Raw genomic sequence first — 8347 nt, forward strand, 5'->3', positions numbered from 1 at the left:
TTGGCCATCCGCAACGACGAAGAACTCAACAAACTTCTGTCTGGCGTAACCATTGCACAGGGAGGTGTTCTTCCAAACATTCAGGCAGTTCTTTTGCCAAAGAAGACAGAGAAGAAGTAAGCACTTCTGCCACCCACCACGACAAATACCATAACCAGGCTCCATCCGGAGCCACACACACTTTAATAGAGAGATTCAAGTAGACAATCAACTTTCAAACATTAATAATAACATTTATATTGATTTCATTTGGAATGTGTACATAACAAACAAACAAAACAAAATTATAGGGGATATTCAGCATCACTTGGAATATTAACCAATCATATAAATCCAATATATATTTTATATTTTACTTTAAGCGAGGAATTCTTATTCTATCAATTTTTAATCATACAAATGAACAAAAGCAATTCTTCACTAGACGTAATAAATGAATAAATGATCAAGGTTTTAATGTGTTTCATGAATATATATATATATATATATATATATATATATATATATATATATATATATATGGACCCACAGCCTCAGAGAAGGGAACACAGAGCACTCAGGGAAAAACTTGACATTTAACTCTGAATACGAAAGAGTGTTCACTTCTCCTACCACCCCCTTTTTTTTTTTTATTATGATGTACACTTTATTATGCAAGGTTATACAGTTACATATCTGATTTTATACAAAAAATGAACATTAAGAGGACACAAGAAAAAGTTCGCTTCCTAGAGGCTGTAGATTTCCTCGAACTCCTCCGACGCCGGGCAGGAACCGAGGATGCAGCGGGCATTTCCCCTCTGGATCGCGACACTGAGGCGCTGAAAGAGAAAACTTGCTGCTCTAGGGTCTCTTGTGGTGTCAATGAGCTTGGAACCAAGATCCTTAAGAAACCTTCTTGCACTCTCACCCCATGGGCCTAGGGTCTCAGACCCTATTGGAACGAAATTGTACCTTTGATCTAATTGCCTGTACTTGACAGGCCTGTCTATATTATGTCTATATATAATTGCCTGTATATATATATATATATATATATATATATATATATATATATATATATATATATATATATATATATATTATAATATATATATTTTAATACTTGTGAACCAGAATATGTTTGAGCAGCAGCGATCGTGCCATTGGCCGAAGTGCAACAATTCAAATAATTTAAAGGGCCTGCTCGGGTATATAAGAGAGGCTGGGAGACTGGGGCCGGTGGTGGGTGATGGGTGATGAGTGATGGTGTGGTGTGGTGTTGTGTTGTTAAGAGTTGATTTACGGCCGGCCGGCCAGCCAGACAGACAGCCAGCCAGCCAGCCAGCCAGCCAGCCAGCCAGCCAGCCAGCCAGCCAGCCAGCCAGCCAGCCAGCCAGCCAGCCAGCCAGCCAGCCAGCCAGCCAGCTGCAGCCAAGGCAGGGCAAGGCAAGGCAAGGCAATAACAGGACAGGACAGGACAGGACAGGCCAGGCAAGGCAAGGCAAGGCAAGGCAAGGCAAGGCAAGGCAGGCAGGCAGGCAGGCAGGCAGGCAGGCAGGCAGGCAGGCAGGCAGGCAGGCAGGCAGGCAGCCAGGCAGGCAGGCAGGCAGGCAGGCAGCCAGGCAGGCAAGCAGGCAGCCAGGCAGGCAGGCAGGCAGGCAGGCAGGCAGGCAGGCAGGCAGGCAGGCAGGCAGGCAGGCAGGCAGGCAGGCAGGCAGCCAGCCAGCCAGCCAGCCAGCCAGCCAGCCAGCCACTCCCACTTTGTATTTATATGCATTCAATTTATATTCAAACATTATATATGTTAAGGGCCTTGTTTTAGTGTTTATTTTAAAAATGACAAACATCGAGTCATTTTACCAGTCCTTTAGCGTTAACGGTGATGCATTTTAAAACTGAACATAAATCGCCTTTTCTGGATATATCAAATATCGAATCCGCTTAATGTGCCTACAATTCAATCATTCAAAAAATACATAATTTACATCAAGCCTTTTCATAGAACAGACAATAAGATTTGTACATGCAAAAAAAAAAATCCTTTAAGTTATCAATACAATGTGAGAAAACTTTACTTTTATAACTAAAGTTGCACAATTATACCAACTCTATGGTGGCTGGGTGGTAAGGTGTGTGGCTGGTGTTTTGGAAGTCGCGAGTTCAAACGACCCAATGGGAATAATACTTTTTTTTTTTTTGCCATACAATCTTCCTAATATTATTATGTAGGTTTGTGTGTGTGTTTTTTTATTCATTCTTTGGTTTTATAGATGACATACATATTGACTCCTTTTACCGGTCCTTAATTAGGCTCTGGGGAAGCAATGGTGGTGGTGGTGGTGGTGGTGGTGCATTTAAAACTAAACCAAAAATCACCAGTTCTGGACGCGTCAAATATCATATCCGCTTAATGTGTCTACAACCTAATTACTTAAAACTACACTATTTAATTCATTCATATCATGTGCATATTGGTCATTATGCTCATACAACCGACATCAAAATTTATTTTCATTATTAGAATCATACATTTCATCAAGTAATACAGATACAAAGAGATTTTCTTTCTGAGAAGACCGTTAGTATTGGCTTGCAGGCAGGCAGGCAGGCAGGCAGGCAGGCAGGCATTTGAGGGTTATTATTTCGCCTGTTGATTGGGGGGAGGGTTGATGTGTTAGGGGGTTTTCGGTTAGATGTGGTGGTGGTGATTGGTGGTGATTGGTGGTGATTGGTGGTGATTGGTGGTGGTGGTGGTGGTGGTGGTAGTAGGTGGGAGTTGGGGGGGGGGGGGGAGGGAAGGGGAGGGGAATGATGGTCTGTGGATTCCTTCTCCGTACCCTTTACATATAAGCAAAAATATGCCTTCTTGTGGGTATAGAAACATTAACACAAATTATATCAGTAACTGATATTGTAGCCTTTTAAACAGAAAAGATTTGTACATACAAATACTTTTTAATTATCATTTATTTGTGGAAATGGCATTTACGTCATTAAATTGATACCTCAGCATCAAGCTTGTGTCCTGCAGCAGTGGTCCAGTGGTAAAGTGTATATAAGTGATGCGTATTCTTGGAGTTGCGAGTTCAAACCCGGATTAAGCTATATATATATATACAACATGTTTTGTTTTGGTTGTTTGTTTTTGTATAAAGCCTCACACAATATCTATATTAAGCGAGTTTGTTTTAAACATGACATACATATTAATTCATTTTACCAGGCCTTATTCCACACAACTCCGTGAATTTCCCGTGGAGCCAGCCATTCAAACAAAAACAAACGAAACAAAACAAAACAAAACAAAAAAACATTATTGCCAACAGCATTTGGTGTTCCCAGGCGGTCACCCATCCAAGTACTAACCAAACCCAACGTTGCTTAACTTCGCTGATCGGACGAGAAGCGGTGTTCTCAACGTGGTATGGCCGTTGGCATGAGACTGCCTACACATTGTGGCTAATAACCAACTCTTTTAAGTCATCGCGGCAGGATACGGACCTGCTTGTGGTGTCTTAATGGTAATTGTATCCTAACATATTTTTGTCTCCTTGGCATGGATATTTAACATCGTTTATTCAGTCTTGGGTTTATGTTCTTTCGCCATTTACAGACATTTTACATCTACCTACTTCCTCAGCCTGCCCTGCCAATTTCTAATGAATTTGTGGATTTTCTTTTGTAATACAAACATGTGTGTGCTCATCTGCTCTTCAGTTTTTATGATATTTGTCTCATCTGTCCTGCTTTATGATACTTTTACAAAGAACATGAACAAATGCTTCTATTTTAGAGAAGATATGGGATCCAGGTTTCGGAGCCGTAAAACCAACCGTCGTGATTGGTGGACGAGTTGCCAGGTTGCAGCTTCTGAACCGTGCCGGCACATAAATAGGTTCGGCTCAAGCGGCGGCAGCATCATTCCCCCGTGACTGTCTGAGCGTCTCTCATCACCTTGGTTGGTTCATCATCATCATCATGGTAGAAGCAAAGCCTACCAAGAAGGCTGCGGCTGCTGCTGCTGTGGTGGCCACCACCAGGAAACCTCGCGTCCAGGTTGCTCACCCGAAAACTAGTCAAATGGTTCTATCCGCGGTCGCAGCACTCAAAGACCGTAAGGGCTCGTCTCTACAAGCAATCAAGAAGTACGTTGTTGCCAACAACAAAGTCGAGGCTGCCAAGATCGCCATTTACATCCGAAGATTTCTCAAGAAAGCAGTGGCTGACGGCATTCTTGTTCAGACCAAGGGAAGTGGAGCTAGTGGATCATTCAAGCTGGCCGTAGCAGAGAAGAGGGCCGTTCTAACTCCCAAGAAAGCCACCACAACCAAGAAACCATCTACAGCAGCAAAGAAGGCCGTGGTAACTCCCAAGAAAGCCGCTACAAGCAACAAACCACCTACAGCCTTGAAAAAGAAGCAGCAGCAGCAGCTTGTTGTTGGGAACAAAAAGCCCAAAATAAAGAGAGCTTCAAAATCTCCCAAACCACCCAAGGCAAAGAAAGCTGTCAAAAAAACAACAAAGGCAAAATAAACGACGACATGCAAGCAGCATGAATACACATGACAATAAACATCCAGGCCTCCCCCCTCAGTGGAGGGGCCTCATATGATTCCAAAAAGAGTTTAGTTTTGTAGACAAATAAATCATTACTTTTGGGGTAGATTTACTCTGTATATTATATATATATATATATATATATATATATATATATATATATATATATATATATATATATATATATATATATATATATATATATATATATATATATACACACAAAACTAAATAGTCTTGTTAGACAAATTGCCCCTATTAGAGGCAAGTTGACTAACAAGCCGAATGACTGGCAATTGTTTTGAATTTGAGTTAAATCTAACATAGAAATGTAATCAAACCTAACCTAACCTATGCTAACCCAAGCTTAGCTAACCTAACCTAACCTAAGCTAACCCAAGCTAAGCTAAGCTAAGCTAACCTAACCTAACCTAAGCTAAGCTAACCTAACCTAACCCAGCAATTCATGATCTTAATATAATACTGTTAATTGGATAAACCAATTTGGAAAGAAATGTTCGAAAATAACAAAATTAACTGTGCTTGTTAGGAAAATTGGGCCTTGCATACTTGTCCCAATAGTGTGGTTCTCGCTTTTAGGTACGACATAAACGTATACCTAAGTTGAGAGAGAAAAAGATTCTCACTCAAACATGCATATCGATTGCCAGTCCTGAATTCTGGGTAGATATTCGTGTCCTCCCTTTTCATTTACCATCATTTGGATACTATCAAAACAGCTCTGAGAAGGATAAAATGAATAAAACGGGTAAAAAGGAAGAGTTGGGAAAGATCTCTCTCTCTCTCTCTCTCCCCCTCACACCCCCCCCCCCACCAATGATCCTGCTCTGCTAGTATATAACGTAACAAACCTTCCCCCCCCCCCTCCCCAATCAGAGTCCCTTTAAGCATGCGAGGATAAAAAATAGATTTCATAAGACCCAATGTGCTAGCTGATATCAAAACAATTTATGTTATCGTCTATTAAGCCCTTCAGTAAAAAAGTATAGGGACCTAATTAGGTCCCGTTTTGAGGTGGTGGTGGGTGGAATCGATGGATTAGCCAAGCTCTTATCCGCCGAATCCGTAGAGGGTACGACCCTGGCGCTTCAGAGCGTACACCACGTCCATGGCAGTGACGGTCTTCCTCTTGGCGTGTTCCGTGTAGGTTACAGCATCACGGATGACGTTCTCGAGGAACACCTTCAGGACGCCACGGGTCTCTTCGTAGATGAGACCCGAAATACGCTTGACGCCGCCACGACGAGCTAAGCGACGAATAGCGGGCTTGGTGATGCCCTGGATGTTGTCACGTAGCACCTTACGATGACGCTTGGCGCCACCCTTTCCGAGTCCCTTGCCTCCCTTGCCGCGTCCAGTCATGGTGTTGTAGTTGTGTGAATCGAATTGACGAATGCATTCATTCATTCATTCATTTAAATATAGGTCAAGATACCCTAATGGGTGAGCGTGGAAGTGGGGATAGGGGAAGAATTAGTGGGGGTGAGAGGAAGGGTTTTCAGTATGAGGTAAAGTGCCAGGGCTAGACCCAGCTGCATGGCATTGAAATCGTTATGACCAGACTAGGCAGTGAAGGCAAGGAATCGGATCTGCGACAACATTTCGTCTTTTCTGAGCACCCACGGAGACAGCAGTCCTCAGCTGGGTGTGCCCTGGAGGCTCACACCAGATGTGGTCTTTGATCTGTTAATCAGCATCGCGGCCCACCCTAAGGCACCAGAAAACGGGAGCTAGTTGGTCCCCCCCTAAAGAGGGGGGAGAAGAGTTAGGAGGTTATAGTTGGAAGTTTGGTGATTTGAGTAGTGATATTTTAGGAGAGGGGTTATGTAAAGGACGGAGCAGGAGGTGGATCGTCGATCAGGTTAAAGAGGTTGTGCGTATGTCTGGGTCTGCTTAGGACGTTTCTGAGGAACGTGTCGTAGTTGTCATGATAGGTGAGAATTCTGTCAATCTGTTTCTTCCCCATAGTATCCCAGGTTATGTTCAGAGGTGGGATGTTCGCCCTCTCATGCAGGGCCTCACTGGTGGTGAAGTCCTGCCAATGGGTATCGAACACCCATCTCAGAGCCCTGTTCTGGGTACGCTGGAGTTTCTTCCTATTTGTTGGTGCTGCAAGTGTGAGTGGGATCGGTGCATATGTTAGGAGTGGGAGAATAAGTGTTTTGTATAAGTAGAGCTTGGTGGCTTGGGAGGCATGTTTAAGTGGGTAGAGTTTTGATAGGGCGTTTGAGGCTATAGCTTTCTTGGGTGTTATGTGTGTGTGAAAGCGAAGGTTAAAGTCTAGTGTGAGTCCAAGTACTGTGGTTTTGTTGACTCTTGGGATCTGGGTTGCATCTGGTGATTGAGAGTAGAGTTTTACTGGGTCAGGGTTACGTCGTTTGTTGTAGAAAAAGTATGTTATTTTTGACTTGTTGGGGTTTGTTTTTATTCGCCAGTCGTGTTCCGAGAGGGTGACTTTGTCTATTTCTTGTTGTGCTTTCCGTGTGAGGGCGTTAATCGTATAGTCTGTGATCAGTTGGGTTACGTCGTCAGCGTAGCAAAGGGTCATTGATGTCCAGTATACTGGGTCAGGGATGTCGTTTATATAGAGTATGTATAAGGTTGGTGAAAGAACTGAGCCCTGAGGGACACCTGCATTTAGGTTGAAATAACCTGACAGCTTGCTGAGGAACTTGATCTGCATCTTTCTATTTGTTAGAAAGCTGCAAAGTAGCCTCTGCATGTTGTCAGATAGTTGAAACAGAGTGCAGAGTTTGTAACGTAGGCCGTCGTGCCATACAGTGTCAAAAGCCTTTTCGACGTCCTTTGCAATGAGGGCCGTCTTGGCCCTCTGGTGTTTATTTATGGAGAGGTAGTTTGTTATTATGTTCAGTGCGTCTTGTGTTGAGCGGTGTTGTCTGAAGCCAAATTGTTTGTCTGTCAATATGTTTTTGTGTTCTAGGTGATTCCTGAGTTTATGATTAATGAGTTTTTCGTATACTTTCCCTAATGTCTCTAGTAAGCTGATCGGTCTGTAGTTCTTAGGGTCTGTCGGGGATTTTTGGGGTTTTGGAATGAGGATTGCTGTGGCTTCTTTGAATGGGCTTGGGAAATATCCTGATGCTAGTGAGGCGTTGTAGACGTCTGTGAGTGCAAGGATTAGGGGGTCTGGAAGTTGCTTGAGGAGAGCTTGGCCAATGCCAGAGGCTCCTGGGGCTTTACGTCTGGTGTTCTTGAGCATGAGTTTAACTTCTTCAGGTAGTATTGATTCTGTGAGGTCACTTTCTAAGTCGTCTAGTGTCGTGAGGTCAATGGTAGGGTAGTGTGTGATGGCATGAGGGTTGTGTCGTATCCATGTTTCTACTCTGTTTATGTTTTGTATTGCTGTTGGTTGTGGGGGGTGGGGATTGAAGATGTCCTGCCAGTGTTGTTTGAATATGCCTATTACTTCTGAGGGATCGGTGTAGTTTTGATTGTTGTGAGTGATGTATGTAAAGGCAGAAGAGGAGGAGTTTCCTCTGATCCTCTTTATGAAGTTCCAGAATTGTTGTGGAGTTGTTTTTCTTTGTATTTCAGCTTTATGTATGAGTTTCTCCCAGTTGTTAGCATGGTCTTGGTCAAGGCTGTTGAGTATGTGGTTTTTGAGTATAGTGAGGTCTGTGTTTACTTGATTGTATCTGTGAAGGTTGTGGGTGAATCTGTTGTGATAGCAGGAGAGTAGCCTTTTTGTTCTGATCGAAGGAAAAAAGGAGTATCTGGTTTTGTGGGTTGTTTTTGGAATGGTAGCATCAGCTGCTTGTATGATGTT

General features: G+C 43.1%; 1 non-coding gene across 1 annotated transcript; it reads right to left on the reverse strand.

The window, feature by feature from the left end:
* Positions 1 to 3299: 3299 nt before the first annotated feature.
* On the reverse strand, positions 3300 to 3418 carry LOC138361365 (5S ribosomal RNA). The gene has a single exon (XR_011226930.1). It is a non-coding gene; the product is annotated as a 5S ribosomal RNA (ribosomal RNA).
* Positions 3419 to 8347: the final 4929 nt, after the last annotated feature.

This window comes from Procambarus clarkii, unplaced genomic scaffold (genome assembly GCF_040958095.1).
Source record: "Procambarus clarkii isolate CNS0578487 unplaced genomic scaffold, FALCON_Pclarkii_2.0 HiC_scaffold_318, whole genome shotgun sequence".
Taxonomy (NCBI): Eukaryota; Metazoa; Arthropoda; class Malacostraca; order Decapoda; family Cambaridae; genus Procambarus; species Procambarus clarkii.